The following is a 21185-nucleotide window of genomic DNA, read 5'->3' on the forward strand; positions in this document are numbered from 1 at the left end:
CTAGTTGCTATAACACACACACACACACACACACACACACACACACACACACACACACGCAAGTTTCCAAACTCCAAAGCTCAAATAAGTGAAATACACTGTGTGAACCAGATATCCACTTTTGGGATGCAACCTGGAAACTCACAACCTCTGACTACTCTGAAGTGTGTAACAGAATGCTGAACATTTGTCAGACAGTGTTTAGCTCAAATAAAATGGACTGTATGCTTTGAATTTAGTTGATTCAAATCCTTTCTGGGAAATTGTTTTTCTCTTTGATCTAGTAGGTCGTCATATTTCATTAAAAAAATTGTAATAATAAAGACATACACAAACTTTAGAACATTCTTCTAAATAGATAGAGACAGTACATGTGAACATGTTGAAGCCTAAGATACAGAGGAGTTTAAGATTCACATTTTGAAATAGGACTTCATGACAAGGTTGAAAGAATAAAGCAATAGTTCAAGAAACAAGTCCATCAACTAGATATTTACTAGTACACCTCAGTGCTTAGTAGACACCGAAAGGATCAGACTGCAGTCATTCGTTCTTAAATTCTTTCCGATTCAGTCTTTATTTATTGATGAAACAGTACAAAGTTAATTTACTAATACACTGCACTGTACGAGTTAAACTTCACACTTAAAAATAATGAACGTTGCTATGAAATGCATATTGTTATTTGTCACCACTCACCCAGTTGAAATCAAATGTCAGCTCTTTGTTGTGCTCAGTGAATGAGTCTGTCTGTCCGGTGACAAAGACGTGTGTGCTCCTATGACGTATTGCTGCCCTCCAGGGAAGGCAGTAGGTTGTATAGTTAGCTCCTGATGGGGTAAAATCACAACCCTGAAACCACACAACCTACTACCTCACCCTGTACGAACACCATTAAATCACTTATCACCTGGGTGGGCAGGAAGAACATCTGGATCTGAAGTTGTGTACACATCTGGTCACTGTGTAAATGAAGACCCAACTACTGTGTTGCTATTACATCAATACAGCAAGGTAAGTAATGATAACAGAGTCTATCAGAGGCATTTTGTTAAAGCACTTATTTAAAGTAACAGACTCCTAAACTTGCATTTTAATAATTAAAAAAAACTACAAAACTTCCAGATATTACCTATATTTCAGAAAAAAACACTAATGAATGTCTGGTAATCAAAAAAGATACACATTGACTGTACACTACAAGATATAAGGAAAACCTTCCACACGACAAGTTGCAGTGCATATATTATACCTATGTTACACTTCCATTATCTAACATCTCCAACATTGCTCTCTTATTTAACAGCTTATCTCTCTAATGTTTCTTCTCTAACATTACATATATATATATATATAAAAGAATTTCCAGTGGTGAAGTTGTATTTTCCTTTGTGACAATGTCGATGATGATAATGATGCTGCCGCCATCACAGTCGCTTCAGGAAAGACAGTAAGTTGTATAGTCATCTGACAGCTTGGGAATGACCCTAAAACTATACAACCTACTACCTCACCCCAAAGGACAGTTTGTCTCTGCAGGTGTCACCCGTGTCACACGGTTGATGGACCTGTGGAAACACAAACTCACAACGACAAAAGGTCCTTCTAACACAAGTTAATGTAATAAAAAAAGACCTACTCTGTTTTGAGGGCTGACGTATGAATTACATATCTGCTGATGAAGACTGCAAGCTGCAGTTGAAAGCTCAGAGAAAGCTACTAAGTGGGTCTTTGAGTTGAGATAATCTTGTCAAGAATAAACCTACATCCTTATGCATTATAACTATTATTGTATGATGTATTTTGTAAGTAGATAGGTTATTCATTTTAATTGCACATGGGACTCAGGAGAGTTTTAATAACTTTCAAAATAACTGAACAAATAAAATAATAATACATCAGATTTTTATTTAAAATCAACGTCTTTCTTTTTAGCTAAACACTAAGGCTTTATCAACACAAATCTCTATCCCAATGATTTTGGGAGGATGTAATGTGTCCCTGCTAACATGAAAATTAGGATGAATTAAACTGCAATTACATTTCAGTATTTCAATACAAAAGTTATTTAAAAATGTTTCATTGTTTTTAAAACCATTTAAGACTTTGTTTCATTGGATAATCTACATAAAAAATAACTTTATTTATTTAGTACTATTGCTTTCTATGTGCAACTAACCGTGTGTCTTAACTTGACATAATTTATTCGTGCCTTAATTTTTCTGAATCAATGAATGCCTGCTGAATACTTCCTGAATGTCACTTATGCTTGACAGGTCACCTCCTCTCTGCAGCTTCAGGTCTGCGCGGTTTGTCGGCTCGCCTCCTCTCAGGTTTCCTCGGCCTGATGGAGACAAATGAGAGGAGAGAGTGAGCTGCTGCTGCGGCTGCTGCTGTCTTACACATGAGAATCACTTAACAACAGCACTCCGCAGTGCATGTGATCCTGCACGGTCACACATCTAATACACAACAAATATGGAAAGTAGTATCTGTACCTATTTGAAACACACACCCACACACACACACAAATCTACCACGCGTCATCTTTGCATGTCACAGGAAATCACATGAGCATAAATCTGTATGTCTGTCTGTGTTTGGCTAAAAGGTCAAACCGACCTGCTGTGCTTGTTACAGGGAGTTTCCTGAGTGAGGCCGCGGCTTTGCTGCGGTTTCCCCCCGAGCTGGAGAGCGACGGGGGAGACGTGAGGAAGCAAGGTGGGGTCGAACTTATAAAAGTGAGTCACTCCTTTAACTCCTCACACGCACGCACCGGTTTGCGGCTGTTTTATTGCAGTTTGTCTATTCTATAAATGCCACACACATCTCTTCACGAGCTACATAATGTCAAAGCCAGTAGAAGTATACAACAGACCTGCATCACCTGCTTCACTTACACTGCTAATGTGTGCGGTGCAAGGTCACCGGTTTGCACGGGGCACGCAAGTCGATTCATGCAAATTAAAGAAAACATATTTTCTCGTTCACCTCTGGTAGTATCTCGTCACACAGATGGTAATTTGTGCAGATTTTGAAATAGTTGGGATTTCTACCTCTATCCTAACACAATGGAGGTAAATTGCATTTTATTTTTTCTTTCTTTTTATTTTACAGAAACAGTGTCAGAAACTGTTTCTCTAGATAATCCACTGACCTCACTGTAACCTGCTTTAACTGGAACATCTTTCTCCCAAAGAAATAGTCCTAAAAAAACTATTGACAGCTCATAATGTGGCTCATTCATATATTTTACCAGTTTTTTTATATTTTTGACTAGTCATCGTAGGAAATGCACAGGTGGTACAAATTTGGAATGAGGAAATCAAAGCGGCTAAATAGAATTCAGCCATGACTCTTATTATTCTATACACCTGTGGCTTTTCCAGCTGTAACAAGTCAAAATGTCCTCAGTGAAAAACGTCTATTGCGTGCTCCTACATTGTACTGGGGTAAAGGCAGTTATCCCTGTATGTTTGGCAAGAAACTACCAGAGATAAGCCAGAATTATTTTTCTTTGTCATTTCTAAGTGTTTAAAAATAAATAAAAAATAATCTTTTTATTGCTTGCGTGCACTTACACACTAACAGTGTAAAATACATTTTATTTCTTTGTCATTTTAAAGTGTATCTTGTAACTTTTAAAATGTATAAAAATTACTTTAAAACTATGTTATAAATAAAATGTTTTCAGAGAGTATTATCTTATTAAAACATTCCCAAAACACCTGTATCCAATTTGTTAAAAAAAACACAAATCTAATGGTAGTATTAACAAATGAGAGGTGTAACTCAGGAACACCCTATAGCCATGAACTCAACTTTCCAAAAGAACACTCGGCAAACGTTTTGGACAAATGGCGGCTTAAACTGTAAAACTGTGTTAAACTGTCAAGAATGATCTTTCAAATCATTTGAGATTAAGCACTCAACTCTTTGAAGTGAGTGAACCCTGTTTGCCTGGAGGATTGGCATAAAACTGTCAAATCAACAAATATAAATCAAAAGAAATTGGTTTTTTTTTTCTTGTCATTTTAACTTTTAAGTAAGGGCGCATTCTGTCATGTCACGGCAAATATTAATCAGCACGTTTATGTGCATTTTGAAGAACATCTTATTTTACTGTTCTCAAAACGGAAAAAAAATAAAACAAACATATTTGAGTGCTGCTCTCTCTTTGTGGAGGTGTCCTGTCCTCTGCCTGCAGTTGACCAAGACCACCAACAGGTGTCATGTCTCCCCAAGTACCCAGGAGGAGTGTGTGCAGAGCCGAGGGCTCCCGTGACAATGAGGCCTTTGTGCGGTTCCGGGTGCCAGCCGGTGTGCCCTCGTGTACTGTTTCTCTCTGATCTTCATTTGACCTTTAGGCTGACGGCTTTTCTTTCCTATTTTTCCCCAACTAATTTCCTTTGAGGAGATTATCTTGGAGCTGTACCAGAATCACCTTACTGATTCAAACGACATGACACACACACAACGCGCCGGAGCAGGTTTTGATGGGACGCGTCACTCACTGCCACAGTTGCTGTTGTGTGCTGGGAACGGTGTGAGTCGGATTGCGTTCAATAAACTAACAACAAACTGTTAGTTGTGTTGTGTGGCTGAAGGATGCATGATCCCAGATCCAGACCTGACCAAAATGATTTGGACTTTGAAAATGTTGCAGTGTAGTGGCACAAACACACACACACACACACACACACACACACACACACACACACACACACACACACACACACACACACATTTAAGGACTTTGTGTTGCTGAACCCTTAGATAAATAAAATGTTAGATTTTCCCACAAACTTTTGTTTCTGCTTCATTTAAATTCGCCCTGCAAAGCTAAACCCTACGACTGACACACACAAACACACACATCAAAGTCTAAAATATATATATATATAATGTATTTAAAATATAGAAAGGTAAAAAACAAACATTGAAACTAACCTTGACATTGAGGTCTGAATAGGCAAAATAAAGTCATTCCCAGATAATGAGCCTGCAACTGATAGAGAAAAACAGACGTAAATATAGTTATACTTGCACACATCCACATTAAAACACGCACGCATGCAAAATACAGTGCGGATATATTCACAACACACACACACGACAGAGTAATAATAATCTGTACATATGCAGCAAATTATATTTGGATGAGCAAAAGGAAGAACTACAACACCAAAGATAATGAGCCTACAAGTGAAGGACAAAAACAGACGTAATTATAGTCATACTTACACGCATCCACGTTAACACACACACGCAAAATACTGTGCAAATACAATCACAACACACACACAAACACACACACACAAACCCCCAGATGCATTTGATGCTATGTACCCCACAATGAAACCCTGGCTCCTCAGATGAATGGGGGGTCCCACGCCTCTCCCATGGTGTGCAGACAGTGAATGAACTACACCACTAACTAGTATTATTGCTTTCTATGTGCAACTAACCGTGTGTCTTAACTTGACATAATTTATTCGTGCGGCTGCTGCTGTCTTACACATGAGAATCACTTAACAACAGCACTCCGCAGTGCATGTGATCCTGCACGGTCACACATCTAATACACAACAAACATGGAAAGCAGTCTCTGTACCCATTTGACACACACACCCACACACACACACACACACACACACACACACACACACACACACACACACACACACACACACACACACACACACACACACACACACACACACACACACACACACAGGTGTGCATGTAGCCCTCAGGTCATAAACCTGCCAAGCAGCTACTTGCCTGTATCATTAAGGCTGATGTGACATATGTTAGAGTGATCATGGCTCAGAATACTGCTGCCGAATTTAGACTGGAAAACGTTATTACCCTATACTGGCCAGTGTTGAAGAAGCTTAAGGTTCATCACTCAGAGAAGCATACGCTCCAGAAAGTTACCAGTGGGAATTATATTACTATATGTTAGTTATTGCTATATATGTATATTATAGTTATAGTTATAAAGCATGGATTTAGATTTTCTGTAATTAGCCATTTCCTTTTCGTAATCCAATTGTAGTTTCTAAAAAAACAAACAATGCTGACATTTTCCAAAGTGCTTAATTTAAAAAATACAAAAGAGGCAATTATAGAATAAATAAGGATCCAATTAAGCTACAAATGAAAAAAATATTTAGTTATTTAGTTTATTAGTTATAAATAATTTTAACTAAACTATGCAACTCACTCACTCGCTCACTCACTCACTCACTAACACACACACACAATGCAATGTTCAAAGCAAATGTTATTTTATATAAATAAATATATATTGTATATACAAGGCACGTTTTTCCACGTGAAAAAAACAACTAATCTAACAGCGTAGTGTATTATACAATGATCCAAAATAATATTACAATATTATTTAATTTAACAACACACACATTCAAGGACTTTGTGTTGCTGAACCTTGAGATATTGAAATGTTCGATTTTCCCATACATTTTTGTTTTCATTAAAATTCTCCCGGCAAAGCAAAACCTTACGACTGACACACACACACACACACACACACACACACACACACACACACACACACACACACAGGTTGTAACTGAAATTTAACCAAAAGTAAAAACCCCAAATAAATCTCATTCTTCTCTTTCCATACTTACCTTCCTGTTTTCTGCTTAACAAATTAAAAGCGGCTTTCCATACCAAATTACTGAAGCGCAAGCAATAAAGATAGCTGTCTCACTCCATCTTAAAAAATTGACATTCTCATCATGGCTGTGAGTGCTCTGAAAGAGTGCTCTGATATTTGTCTGTGTGCCTTTTAAAATGTGTCCTTTTCAATACAAGTGTGTGTGCCTCTGTATTATACTCAAAAGCACCTATGTGTGTTTGAGTGAGACTGTGTGGCCATCTGTAGTGTGCATTGTGCGTGTGTGGTTGTGTGTGTGTGAATGCTCAGAGGAGGAGACTGTGCCCTGCACTCCTTGGGAGAGGCGTGGGAACCCCATTCATCTTAGGAGCCAGGGTTCATTGTGGGGTACATTGCATCAAGTGTGTCTGGGGGTTTGCCTGTGTGTGTGTGTGTGTGTGTGTGTGTGTGTGTGTGTGTGTGTGTGTGTGTTTAAGTGTGTGTATGTAGTTGCATGCATAAATGCACACCGTGTGTCTTATCAAGATGAAGTGTGATGGTCTTTATGTTAGCTTTCAAATTCCCTTCAGGTTTGCTGTTATCTAACTCTCTTTAACAACCAATATAAATTCCTTTATAATATGTCTTGCTGATTAGATATTGAGGCAAAATCTGCATTTGCTACATCACTTTTTTTTCATTTAAAAAAAACAAAAAACAAGCAATGCAGGGGTCCTTAGTGGTTTATCATTTTCAATATAAAAGGTTAGGCCATTTTAAGCACAGGAAATCGCAAAAAAACCAACAACTGTGACTTACTGTCAGTGTCAAACTAGGTTGTTTTTTTCGCGTCCTTTCCAAATGGGAATATTCTTTTTAAGACTGCCAATATTTTGAGAAAATAAACTGTATGTCTTACCTGTATGACGTTAATAGACGGGACAGATCAGCGATTGTAAGTATGAGGACACTTTGAAACATGCCCATGTCAGAAGGAATTTAAAAAAAAATTCTATGTTTTTCAAAAGTTAATTAAATAATTGACAGGTTCCAAGTACTGAATAGTGTATTAAAGTGGGTTTCTCCCCATTTCCCTCCAGGCCGTTGGATTGGGAAGAGCAGCACAACTCGTCGAAAATATTAACTTTTATTGCTAAGTATGTGTGTCAGCTTGAGGAATTAAGTAGAAAGGAAAGAAATAGAAATGAAGAGCAAATGCTGACGTACTAGCTCATAATTTTCCAGACTTAAGGTCTAAGAAGAAGGGTTCGGAATGCACAGAATGCGGCAAGCGAAATCGGGGTTTCTTGCTGGCTTTACAGCGATGGCGGAGCTCTTGCCAGGCGCGCCAGGCCCTGTAGTACGAGAATGGCAGATCTATGTCTGTCAAACGTAGGACGTAGGTGGGATGACTGGAGTTTTCTGGGATGACTCACGCTGCCTCCATTCCTACCTACTGGTCATCTTAGTCTCTGATGTACCTTGAGGTGTTCCAACATCAAGCCACATCAACAGGCAATGTGGAAAGAAAAATAAATTAGCGCTCATTAAAAAAACTGATTCATGGGCGATAATTAAAAGATGCCTTACTAGAAGGGGTGTGGCACATAGAGTTTTTTAATTATGTGGATAATACGATATAATACAGACAAAATTAGTGCTGGTATTCTTTCTGAAAGATAAAGCAGGTGTGTCACTAATATTAACGGCAGTTCAACTTTTATTAATTCTAACAAAACCCAAATACTGCGTATGTAGGTTACATAGCTTTGGATTTAATTGTGTCTTCAAACGGCTTAATCGAACCTAAGAGAAATGTCTACAGCTTAATTCCCTGAAGCATTTTTCTTGTTTGTGTAAAGGAAATGAAAAAAAATTAAAACGTACTCATCAGTTACAAAGCACAATAACAGGTATGTCTAAAAGGCCTGTACGAGCTGTATCACAGCTACATGTGGCCACGTGTCAGCAATGACCCGTTTTCTAATGTTAAACCTTCTATTATAAACCAGGAACCCTGTAAATATTCACTAAGATGAGGTCTTAATGAGAAAACTCAACATGAAAATCGCTGTTAATAGTTTTCTAATAGCTGAGCAGGGGAGAAAAGGGGAGAGAGACAGATAGAGAGAGAGAGAGAGAGAGAGAGAGAGAGAGAGAGAGAGAGAGAGAGAGAGAGAGAGAGAAAGAGAAAGATAGCATGATAGAGATGGGGGGGGAGGGCGGGGACGACGACTCGGCCTTGTGTAGCAGGCCTTGTCTGGCCCTCGGCCCAACATTACAGCACAAGTCCCTCTCTGCTCCCTCCAAAACTGTCTCTCTTTCACAAACACAAAAGGCCAACCTGGACTGCCAAACTGCAGGTAGGAAAGCACCAGAAGGGAGTAGCCTAGTTTCGTCTGAAATTCAAAGCTCATGCCACGTTACCCCCCTCGTTTGCCTATATTGAGCTAAGTCTCCTATCTCTGGATAGGATGTACCCTGAAGGAAACAACACCAAGACTTTGCACACAAAAGTCGCTGTAGCATTCCTCTTTGTGTGTTGCTGTTATGTCAAAAGAAAACCTCTTCATGAGTGCATGCTTCATACACACATACACAGGCACACAGGCATACATGCATGTACACACTTAGCTCCACACCCACACACACTCTCTGACTTACCCACTGAGACTTTGCAGGTAACTGGCACAAACGCCAGTCATAAGCTATCCGGGGTAAAGCTCCGAAATCTCCGCCATTCATTTTGCTGGATCCCTCTGTGGCTGCACACAGTATGTACACATATCCTCTCTGTAGAGAAGGGCAGAGAAGGAGCTCCGTTTCAGTCACACAGCTCTGCACTCCCTGCAAGGAGTAGGAGAGCATGCGAACGAGAGACCCATGTGGAGTCCCAGAAAGTGCCAGCCCCCATGTCTGCCCCTCTGTCTGGGTTTACCCTGTCAATGTGCCACCTTACCTCAAACCCATCTCTAAGCCTCGGGTAAGCTGCCTAACCTCAGGTAACTGCTTTCTAATATTTACAAACCGGCTCCCCTCGCTCTGTCCTGTCTGCTACCTCCTAGTCTGAGACTGTTAGGGCTCCCCACAATAAGGAGGCCATGTGGGTTTCCCATGGAGTCGCGTGTTCCTCCCGTCTGGCAGTTAACAAGACTTTGAATGAGGAATGTTAGCAAACAGAGCCGCTGAATGTCGGGTGAATGCTAAGCCAGGCAGCCAGTCAGATTGTAGCACTGGCCCGGGCATATGAATAATGCAGAAGTCTCAACAGGGAGGAGAGGAGGCAAGGCTCCACCTCCCACTGCCTCTTCCAAACTCCACCCGGCCCTCCCTCTTTTCCCTGCTCGAAACTCAAATGCCTTCACGAGAGCAAAAGAGCAGGGGGGAGAGAGAGGATTCAAGGACTATGTTGCTACTCACATGGAATACAAAAAAGAGAGAGAAGAATAGTTACACATGCACACACATGTCATTCCAAATCAATCCAAATCAGTTCTTGAAACATGCCACTCTTTTCCTTTCGTTTGGAACTATCTCACTCTTTTTTGGCTTTTTGTGTCTTTTGTTTGGAATTGGCACCTGTCCCAGAAATAGCCCCGTTTCTGCTCCGCCCTCCTGCTCCCCTTTCACTGGAGACTGCCCACGAGAGAGTGAGTGAGAGAGAGAGAGAGAGAGAGAGAGAGAGACTGAGGAAGAGAGGGTGGGGCAGAAAACCCAAAAGAGGGAGAGGTTTAGAGATGGAAAGGGTGAAGAAGGAGGAGGGCAAAGGACATAAGAACGCAGGAAAATACATGTGAAATCATCTGCTCAAGTCAAGATACATGCACAGGTAACATAAAATCAAGCAGCAAAAACAATACTGTCTTCGTCCTTTGCTTCAGAGCGGAATAACCACATAAAGGAAGCATGGCAGGCAATCGAGAAGCACGTGCTTGAAAAAAGCCTTCGCAGCGCATTAGCGCACAACCTAAAATCAACAATTTTACATAGTCCATTGTAACTCTATTGACAACAACACAGAAGCAGTAATAACTGACCAAATTCATGTGATCAGTGCCCACGAAGTGAAGAAAACGTGTGTCCCGAAAAATGTATTCGCAAATGGCGCAGCAATGTTGAAGTAAGGGTAAAGCAAAGCCACTTGTTGCATGATATTGAGGAGCTCAGATCTTACAGAGAGAAGCAAGTGCAGGCAGAGGGTTAAAATCCTGGGACTGGGAGTAGTAAAAAATCCCTCCCTCTTCTGGCACAGACTAGCTAAAGGGGAGGGCCCGCCTGTAGAAATAGCAGCAGAGTGTTTTTCCCCTCTTTTTTTCAGAGCTGCAGCGTCCCAGTCTACCCTCTTGCATGTGGCCAGGACCCAGGGAGAGAGGAGGAGGAGAGTGATAGATAGAAAAAGAAGCAACCGAGAGGGAGGGGGTGAGAGAGGGAGGGGAGAAGAGCTGTGAGTGGAGGAGAAAGGGCTCAGCTGATGATGAAACAGGGACGTGTGGGAGTGTGTGCACTACGCATTTGCATCACTGGCCCGACACGACGTGCGCGTGCATGAGGCAGGGTAGGTTGTGAGGCGGGGGTTGGGGGGCGCAACTTATCCTTAAGAGGAGAGTCACAGCAAACACACACTCAAAAATGATTAAAGTATTCTTGGACAACTTGCAACAGCTACCTTTGAGAGTCATTGGAAAGATTAACGATTTATCTTTTCATTTTCAGAGCTGTTGCTGCTTTGAGTTGTATAACACATATTTGTCTCTAACATGTCCTTCATTACAAAACATCCAGGGAGCAACAGGAGCAATGGCGTTCCCATAATAAAGGCCAAAGAAGAAAGTCTGGCAATGTTACTTATAAAAATCATCTTGATTTTTTTTTTCTTGACCACAGACAAGTTAATGAGTTGAAAAGCTACATTGACTGTTTTGGCACGCAATTACAGTTGCCTAGGTGCGCCTGCAAAGCCATGATTGCAACAGTGAACCAATGCTGTAAAATCCTGGAATATTTACTGCAGTGTGCCCGCCATGTGCCATTACTAGGCCACCCTTGCTTTGCTGCTATCTGCAGCAGCGGTCCTGCGTGCGAATAAGGAAAGGAGAAATGTCGGGCAGTAACCAAACGATAAAATGGCCTCTGCTGATGACTCGTGTCCTGCTCCCTCCTTACCCCCCTCCGCCTCCCCTTCAGTGTCCAGCCTATTCTGTCTCCCACCCTTTCTTGTCCTTTCAGTAGCACTGTTATAGCCTACAGTAATAAACAGCTCTGCTCTGAACGGCTAGTGTTAATTTAAGCCTGCAAGGAGGATCCTTTTTATATTTTTTGTGCCAGATACCACCCCTGCTGTCTTTCTCTTTATCCCTGTCTCATGCACACCTACCAACCTCCGCATCAGCCCGCTGAAGGTTATTCACACCCGTCCGGTTTCCACCTGACTTCCCTCCCCGAAAACTCTGTGGCCAAAATCCTGTAATGCCCCTTAGCAGTTTTCAACAGATTCCCCCAGAAAAACGTCCTCTCTTTTGGACTTCATTCCCCTCCGGTCATCTCTTCCCCAAACGAAACCTAGAACTCAGCCCAGGCAAAATGTTCCCCTCCTTTCCCCCCAAAGTAGCAGCCACACAAAAGAGATTGGAAAAAGAGAAAACTGTCCAAAAAACGACAGATCTCACATCATGGAGCACAGCTAGCTGGTATTGATTTCAATCTGTCTCTATACCTCACGCAGAATGTGAAGGGGAAATGCCCACATTAAAACAAATAAAGGTGGGGAAACCTTTTTTATACTCCAGCGTTCTCTCATATGCGTGTGTTTTTTACTATGGAGAAGAAGACGAAGACCAGAGCAAGTATGAGTGATAAAACAGCAAACTAATATGGCCGCTTGGTTAGTTGCAGTCTCTCCTTCCTCCTCATTCTCAGTCCTGGAGGCTGACAGAAAAGGCGTTACGCTGCTCTGTGTTTCCACCGGAGAGAGAAAGAAAGAGAGAGAGAGTGCACTTGTCTTGCCTAACTCTCTCTTCCCTGTGTCTTTCTGCACCATTCACATATCGAAAACACAATGTACGAACGCAAAACCTTGAGAAAAATGAGCAAAACATGAGTGAGGCAAAAATCGAGTTAGTACAGGGGTTTAACACAGGTACTTTGTCAAGATAAATAAATGACTCGTGTCCCTTGATGAGAAAAACGGATCGAGCACCAAACATTCATTAGATTGACCCTGTGACGTCACATCTCGCCACGTCTTTCAACCAATTGCACTGGCTGCAGGCATAAAACGCAACCACAACTGCATGCTGAGTATTAATCAAACAATAGTGTAAACAAATGCAGGTTTCACCAGCAAATTCAAGAGATCCTCAGTCCTCCTTATCAATCTAAGACACCATTTCTCCTAGTCAGTTGTTTACCATCTAACGTGGCAGGAATTCAAAAAACTTGGCAGAGCCCGTTGCACTGTACGTTGCAGAGAGTTCACTTGAGGATACGACTCTGGTTTTGGCTCAGCTGCCAACTTCTGACACTGTAGCCCTCTGCGCGGCCTCGCCCCTGCAGGAGCGGTCTGCGTAATGCTGCCATTGATGAAACTCCAATATTAACAACATAATTTATGGCACCTCCAAGAGTCCACAACCATAATTTTTTCATCCACAGCCGTCACCTCCAGGTTAAATCCAATCAGTGCTCTGCTTTTACATTTATTGTAAGTGTGTAAAAGCATATTGCCTTGGTGATATTTGATATGCATGCAAGTGATATTTTAAAGTTCTGCATAATTGGAACACAGTAGGTAAAGAAAGAGAAGCTGCAGTAAAGTGATTAGGGTTTAAAAACAATCTTTAAAAGATGCGGGGGGGGGGAATATTAAATACAAAGCAATATCAAATAGACCGACCGCAGTACATGTGTCAGTAATGCACAACTCATGTTGCACAGTGGCAACACAGCACAGAATATCTCAGAATCAAAACGAGTTAGGATTATGAGCTGAAACAATGGAGCTGTTGATTCAGTGCTCTTATCAGACCCCGGGTGTCTCCGCGTACTTATGAATCATCCCATGGATCCACTGCAATGAACAGGACCAATCAACATATACAGATCACATAAATAACACACACGCGCACATGCACACACACACACACACACACACACACACACAAACACACACAGCTCAGTGCTGTACTGCCCTGGGATAAACAGTACTTGAAAAAAATGTGAGCCACGGTATTGTTAATACTGGAAAAAACACAGTATAAATACAAAAAAACCACAACATGAATTGTAATTAAATAACAAATTCTTTGTCTTTACAGTAAGTTTAACAGATAAGCTAACAAGATCTCTCTTAAAAGGAAATTCATCATTAGCAAAGCAAAAAAAAAAGTGATCCATTCATCCGTTTCTGCACCAAAAATGCTATTTCTTCAATGTATTCATTGTAGCCTTAAGTCAACAGCTAATAAAAGGCAGTTAAATAAGTAGAACCACCTGGGAATGCCAGTAAAGAGAGATGTGACCCTCTCTGCGGTAGCTACTTCAGTGAATACATGACTTATTGCTTTTAAAATGCCAAAGTTCAGATCTTTTTTTTTTTTTTACAAGCTTAAGAGGTTGTCCGGAATGGTAATAACTCAGATGTACAACCCTAGCTGCATTTACGCCTTAGAAGTTACAGTCATCTAAACGTTCACACTCCGGCGAACACACACACTTCCTCTACTCTTCGGTGACCAGTGTGGCAAACCCGCTCCCTCTACAAGGTGGTCTAGTGAGGGGCCCCTCGGCAGCACGCGCCTCGACAACTTCTCTATTACATCCGTGACCCCTAAGGTCAGTCTCTGAAGGGTTCTGAACAAAGGCCACGACCCCGGGGTCAGAAGTGTAACGCCGGGGGCAGGCCGGGGCCCCACGGCAAAGGGAGCGTGCTGTTTGCTTTGATAGGTAAGGATCACTAACACAGAGGCCTAATAAGGATTAAGGGGCCATCCCCTTTGGGATGTCACTCTGGGGCCTCATACATCAGTCTCTATTAACCTCCATGACCCCCGGTGGCCATTATAGGGCAGCGGGTCACAGTCACTCACGCTGCAGAGCTGTGATACCCGACGTCTTCAACCTTTAACATGAGTGTTGCTGATTACATGGACAAATTATTCTAAGAAGTAAACACCTTGTCACATAGGACACAGTTCTTCTTTTGACGAGTTTTGCCTTTCCAGGCAGCTTTTCTCTTGTTGCAGTAGTTGGCAGATTTCAGTTTGCAATAAGTATGCTTTAAGGTAAAAATTTATTAGCCACTAGGTTATCTGTCTCAGTAATTAAAAGCCTGACTGGTCTTTAAAATTAATAAATGTCAACTGAAAATCATGTCAAAGCAATAGAATTTATTTTATGCACTCTGACAAATGAACCAGAGAGAGTTTGGTAAAACTTTGACAGAAGCAGATGAGCAGTAACCGAAAGGATAAAAATCACAAAATGGAGGACTGGAGGAGACAACATGGCGGACCGAGTGATGCAGTCACTCACACACTGCTTATAACTTGCCAAATCGCTACAAAAGCAATGTATGTTACAACGAATCTCTATACTGTAGGCAAAAAGGTTTTTAACAAATGCCAAAACAGAAAGCTCCACTAACTTGAATGTAGAAGATACAGATATGAATTCCTTTAGCCACTTTGGGACCAAATAGATACAAAGGTTAACCCTCTGCAGTCTGTCTAGGACAAAGGACGGAGAGTGCAGAGACATTCTGTATGCTTTTTAATCAATTAAATCAGTTCACATCACATTTCATGATTTCTTCTGTTTGCTCATGAGATGATAAGAACAAATAAAATATTTAAATTGTTTCAAAGTTCAGAATAAGTATGAAATATAATTATTTCAAGCTAGAATAAAAGAGAAAAAAATCATTTTGAACTATTATAGCATTTCTTTCACTCATATAATTGACAAAGTGAATACAAGCCAATACATTGATTTACAAACCATATATATACATCATATATATGCATAAATACTAATCTTGATATAACTGTATTATAAAAATAGAGTCCAAATAAAGGCCACATTGTGAATAATTGATCATGTAATGTGAGCCCGTTCAATCAGTGCAGTAAAAAAGGAGGCAAATGTTTCAGTCACTGATCAAAATGTGTTGCTTTTTTTAGCTCCGGATACATTTTTAAATATGCTGAATGCATTTATGAATTCATTTAAAAATTGGCTTGACAGAACATAAGACTTTGTTTAAAAGAAAAAGTTACAAACGGCATTATGTGACATAATAAAAGATTAAGTTAGATTTCAAAAAGGGACCTCTGCAAAAGGACAAACCTTTTGTTTCTTTTTATTTCAATAACAAAAGGCTAATTTAGTTTTTCCTGAAGTCTGCCTTTGAACTTTGGGAAGTAATGTGGCAAAGTTGAAAATGTAATTTACTTGTTTTTTAATCAAAGCTTCATCAAGACTAAATGATTTAAATTCTAATTGTTGTACAACAATTAGGAAATAACAATTTTATAACCTACTGCTACTAAGTTGCAGTTTCATTTGGAAACACTTAAAAATGAATGAGAATTTTCTCTCTCAGTCTGTGCAATTAAAAATGAGATTGAGAAGGCTTTCCACCAGGATGTCACATTCTTATGAAATTTTAAATGTCTTAAGAAAGGTGGGATAATAAAAATGCATTATTGTGGATATAAATTGCCATCTGTGTACAAAATCATTTGATTTTCAGACTTCAGACATTTTGAACGTGTGATTCAAAGATTTTCAAATGCAGCTATCATGACTGAAAATTGCATCTATCTTGTAGATTTTTAATAATTTCGCATTTGAAACTGAGTAGTAAATATATTATACAATTTTATCACTCTATAAAAATGATTTTTAAAACTTGTATATTACAAATGCACAAGAGGGTAAAGCAGCAGACTGAAGCTTTAAATATACAAAGTACTGAAAGTTTACAAGGTCAACCTTCTCAAGAGTTTTTTTAAACACCAGTTCACATTTATCAAGGACACTAACTCAGCACTTTGATTCAAATGTATTCCTTTGATAATCATTAAGCCACTCACCTCTAAAAACAAAGCTTCTCTGCGTGTAGGGAGCCCTTTCTGGAGAGGAGCAGAGCAAAGGTTGGAAAGAGGAGAGAGGAAATCAACGTGCGCTTGTGAGAGACGTCCTACACAGCTTTTAAAACAGCCTAACCAACAATAAATCCCAAACAGCAGCACTTTGAGAGCTTCCCCTCCTTTTTTTTGCAGCTCTTCTTGCATTAAAGTAAAGGCAGTGCTTTGGGAGAATCATAGTCCTACTTTTAACCATTGTAGTCCCCTCTCTAGGTCACTTAGCAACTGTCAGTTTTCTCTTGTTTTTGTAGAAAAGTTTAGTTTTTATATAACAGAATACACTGCCCATTTGAGGACGTTCGAAAAACTAAAATGTAACACGGTTGCTCTGCAAAGAGGGCTTTTCCCCCTGATTTTTAATAAATATGTGGAGCATGGCAAAATTAAATTTACAACAAACCTCATGCTGCAATTCTTGCTACCTTGGTCTTATTCAAGCTTGCGTTAAAAAGATGTTCATTATGAGGCATTGAAATATTCTTCAATGTTAGTTGACACAGGAAAAATGCTCTGAATGCAGAGCATTTTTTGTTGTAGATCTCAAGGCTGCAACATTTCAGCTCAAACATTTATGTCATTTTTGATCACACAGTTAGTCTGGAGTAACTCGTTATTACAGTAATAATGTAAATAAATTAAGGCAAATTATAAACTGCAGACATGCTAACAAGATAAATTAAAAATATATTATAGACACATTTTTGGATATTTGAAACTTACCCCTCCTCTCCCCTCCTCCCAACAAACACACACACACACACACACACGTGCAAACACACACACACACCTCCTGATTCCCAGCTCTTGCTGCTCACATTTCGGGGTCCATCCTGCATTAATAAATAATTATCTTTGCAGCTCTTGTCAAACATCAGCTTACATGCAGTTCTCTGGCATTCTCAGAGAGTGGTGCCACCTTTTAAAGGGTTCGGACCTGCTGTTGGTTCTAGTGTAATGCCACGTCACAGAGCCACTGCAGCGTAGATGGGCCTGCGTGACCTAGCTCGGCCCAGATAGAAGCTCTTCACACCCCAGCTCCCATCGGGACTGCACACACACACACACACACACACACACACACACACACACACACACACACACACACACACACACACACATTTCATACGAGGAAGGTGGTGCCATGTGAACCCATGTTTTATTTAACCTGCAACGTATCTGTCCTTCCTGTTATTTTCCTCTGTTGTTTCGTATATTTATCAATTCAGCTGACTAAGGGTTCAGGAACACTACAAACAGAGTGTTTGTTTGATTTCATATTGAGCATGAGTGTCCCATCGGGACTGCATACACACACACAAACACACACACACACACACACACAAAAACACACACACACACACACACACACACACACACACAAACACACACACACAAACAGAGAAAAAGAGTGTGTGTGTGTGACTTAATGATCTACTCGAGGACATCCAAGTAGCACACTAAAATTGAAAAATGAAGATTGGTAATAGGTCGGAGCATCTCCTAACTGCCACAGCTGCCGAGTCTTGATACTAGTGATTTATCTTTAATTGGATTTTACAGAGGGGTCGCCCAGTGGCTTTCAGCGTTCTCATTTCTGAACTGTCCCTACAACCATATGTAGAATGTACAGACAAATAAGCAAACCTGGCCTGGCAGTAAACAGAATTATTGTTTTGCAAATCTATACAGCCGCACAGAAAATATTTATCTGCATATTTTTACATATATTTAATGGGACAACACTCAACACTTCCCCCCCCCCATTCATGGCTGACCTCCATATTAACCCCAAATCATTGTGAAAAAATGAAGCCCTGATCCAGTTCTTCAAACAATGCATTGCACTCATTTTACTTAAAGTATGAGTCCATAAATATTACACTACATTAATTAAATATATTTTAAGGGATTTTGGTCCACAGAAATACCAAACAAGTAATTCAATAATACACCACTAGCGCTTACTTTTAAAAAATATGTTGTTTTTTCCCCTCAAAGTATTAACCCACAATGGTGTTTACTGCACTGTGCAGTCTAGTGAGAGGGAAAAAGAGACGCTGGCTCTCAGGGGTTAAGATGCTAGCAGTCATGTGCCTGTCGGCTGCAACAAAAGCCTGCCTATGTAGGGTGCATACAGATGGAGCAAGCTCCTTTGTGTGCAGCGTTTCACACGTCGCAGCCTAGGAACTGCCAGGTCTGGCTGTCTAGGCCTGGCTACAGGCCTAGACAGCAGCTTGTAACACCTGATGCTGGGCTCTCACTTTGCTTTTTTTGCTTGGGACGCAAGTGCAACAAGTTTTGAAAGATAATGGACTAGAAGTCCAAATAGAGGGTCACACAGCTCAACATAAACAATCGCTACAAAATACAGCAGAGCATGGCGCTGTAACCAGGCGAACTTAAATCAGCATGACAGGAGCAATTGTAAGCATGTCTCCCACTCAGGTCTGTCACGAAATATTAGATTTTCCCCTCCTCTGCTGTCTGTCAAATATCCCTGTAAAAATGCTCTTCAATATAAATACAACAAGTCCAAGTTTTAATCATGTGTACAGTTGCGAATGATTTGTACATAGTTTTATATCCTTATATATACACTGTGTCCGTGTATGTCGGCATATTCTGCTATATTTATGCTATCTGCGCCAAGTCTCTAAGGCAAGTCCCTTATAGTGTACATGCTGGTGTACACAGTGATTAAACTAGCTAATGCCTTGTACAAGCTTTAACTTGGGAGTACAGACCGTCACAAGCAAGAAACCCATGGATTTGAAAAGGTTTTTTTCTATTCTATCCTTTTTTCTAATGTCTTTCTTGATCTGCCCTCAAATCTGCAAAAAATCCAAATCCCTTTCTGTATACATTTATACAGTATGCACTTCCTATCTGTGTACAAGCCAAAACAAAAAATTGTCATTGAAATGCTTTACATGGTCAATATAATATTTTCAATAATGCAAGTTTATTTCATTGAAAAAGATTACACAAATATGAATTCTGCTATTGACGCAAAACAATACATATGTATACAACACAAATAAGTTGCAAAATAAAATCAGTACTGCTACACCGGCATTTAAAGCAACAAATATTCGACCTTAAATAGGGCTTTACATTTCATTCTTCACTATATACTATACACAAATAACTCTGCATAGTAATGCAAGGTCACAGTGATAAATTATGTATAATTCTGTGTCACGCTGTTTGCTGAAGATTACATTTTGATAAAGCCTCACTGTTAGTAGAAAAAGTGATGAAAGGCTGACGGTGATTGTTTGATATTATTGTACTGCTTACAGTCATACAATTTGAAGTCTGATACTACAGCTTTGTACTGTAGTATACTATAGTATATTCACTCGAGATGAGGTGGAAGCTCTTAACCAGAGTGATTGAGCAAGTGGGGGGTTTGCTTCCCTGCCTGAGGACCCTTCAGCAGCACACACACACCTGGCTGCTATGACAATGCAGCCTTTGACATTTTAAACGGAGGACAATCTCCCGGAGCATTAGGGCACCCTGCTGCCCTGACTGCACTTAAAACCCACAAAATATGGATAGAAATGCTGTGGAAGTGCATAGCCCTCTGCTTGCAGTAAGGTAACTGTATAAAAAAACCTTACTTGAGTATTTAGTCGATACAAAATTACTTGTTCACTGTGATGTTAGTTTTGGATTGTGAAAGCCCAAACCCAGCCACAGGAGTGACAGAAACAAAACTCAGATTAATTAGAAGTGGTTTAATTAGTTAGAACCATAAAAAGTCAATTCTGCTATCCCTCCAAAAATCACAATACATTTTGAATTAGATGTTTTTTGGTGCTCTTTGGATATATTGATATATAAAAGTGGGTATAATGGTTTTCTAAAAGCATTTTCACACAAATTAGCAAGCTAGTAATTAGAAATGTGAAATTGTTTGAACGTTCTTAGAAGCTCTTATAAAGCTAACAACATATATTAGAAACAGAATTGAAAGATTATCTGCCCTACCAGTCACTACATTGAAAAAATGCCGGTTCACTTACTTTAAAATATATCGGCACTGCTAGACTCAAGTAAGTTTGACATATTTAAGCTAAGGGCTTACTTTATTTTCAATAGTAATGCTAACAATGCTATAAAGTTTTGTTTGCTTCTAAACACAAAACTGAATATTTTTTACTCCCCAATGTGTCCATCTCCAAGAGAAGAGAATTAACAAACTAAAAGCTCTTCAAGTACACATTTATAAATGGCAAAATAGGCATTTGTCTTGCCATCAGACTTGTGTTGAAACTGGTAAAGTGCATCATCTCCCACATGATGTCACGTATTGTTCTTCCCTATGTTACACATTTTATTAATACTCCAGGATCGGGAAATTTAACTCTGCAGACACAAATGTGCAGATATCTATCGTATGTGTC

The sequence above is a fragment of the Etheostoma cragini genome, chromosome 23, assembly GCF_013103735.1.
Source record: "Etheostoma cragini isolate CJK2018 chromosome 23, CSU_Ecrag_1.0, whole genome shotgun sequence".
In the NCBI taxonomy this organism is placed as follows: domain Eukaryota; kingdom Metazoa; phylum Chordata; class Actinopteri; order Perciformes; family Percidae; genus Etheostoma; species Etheostoma cragini.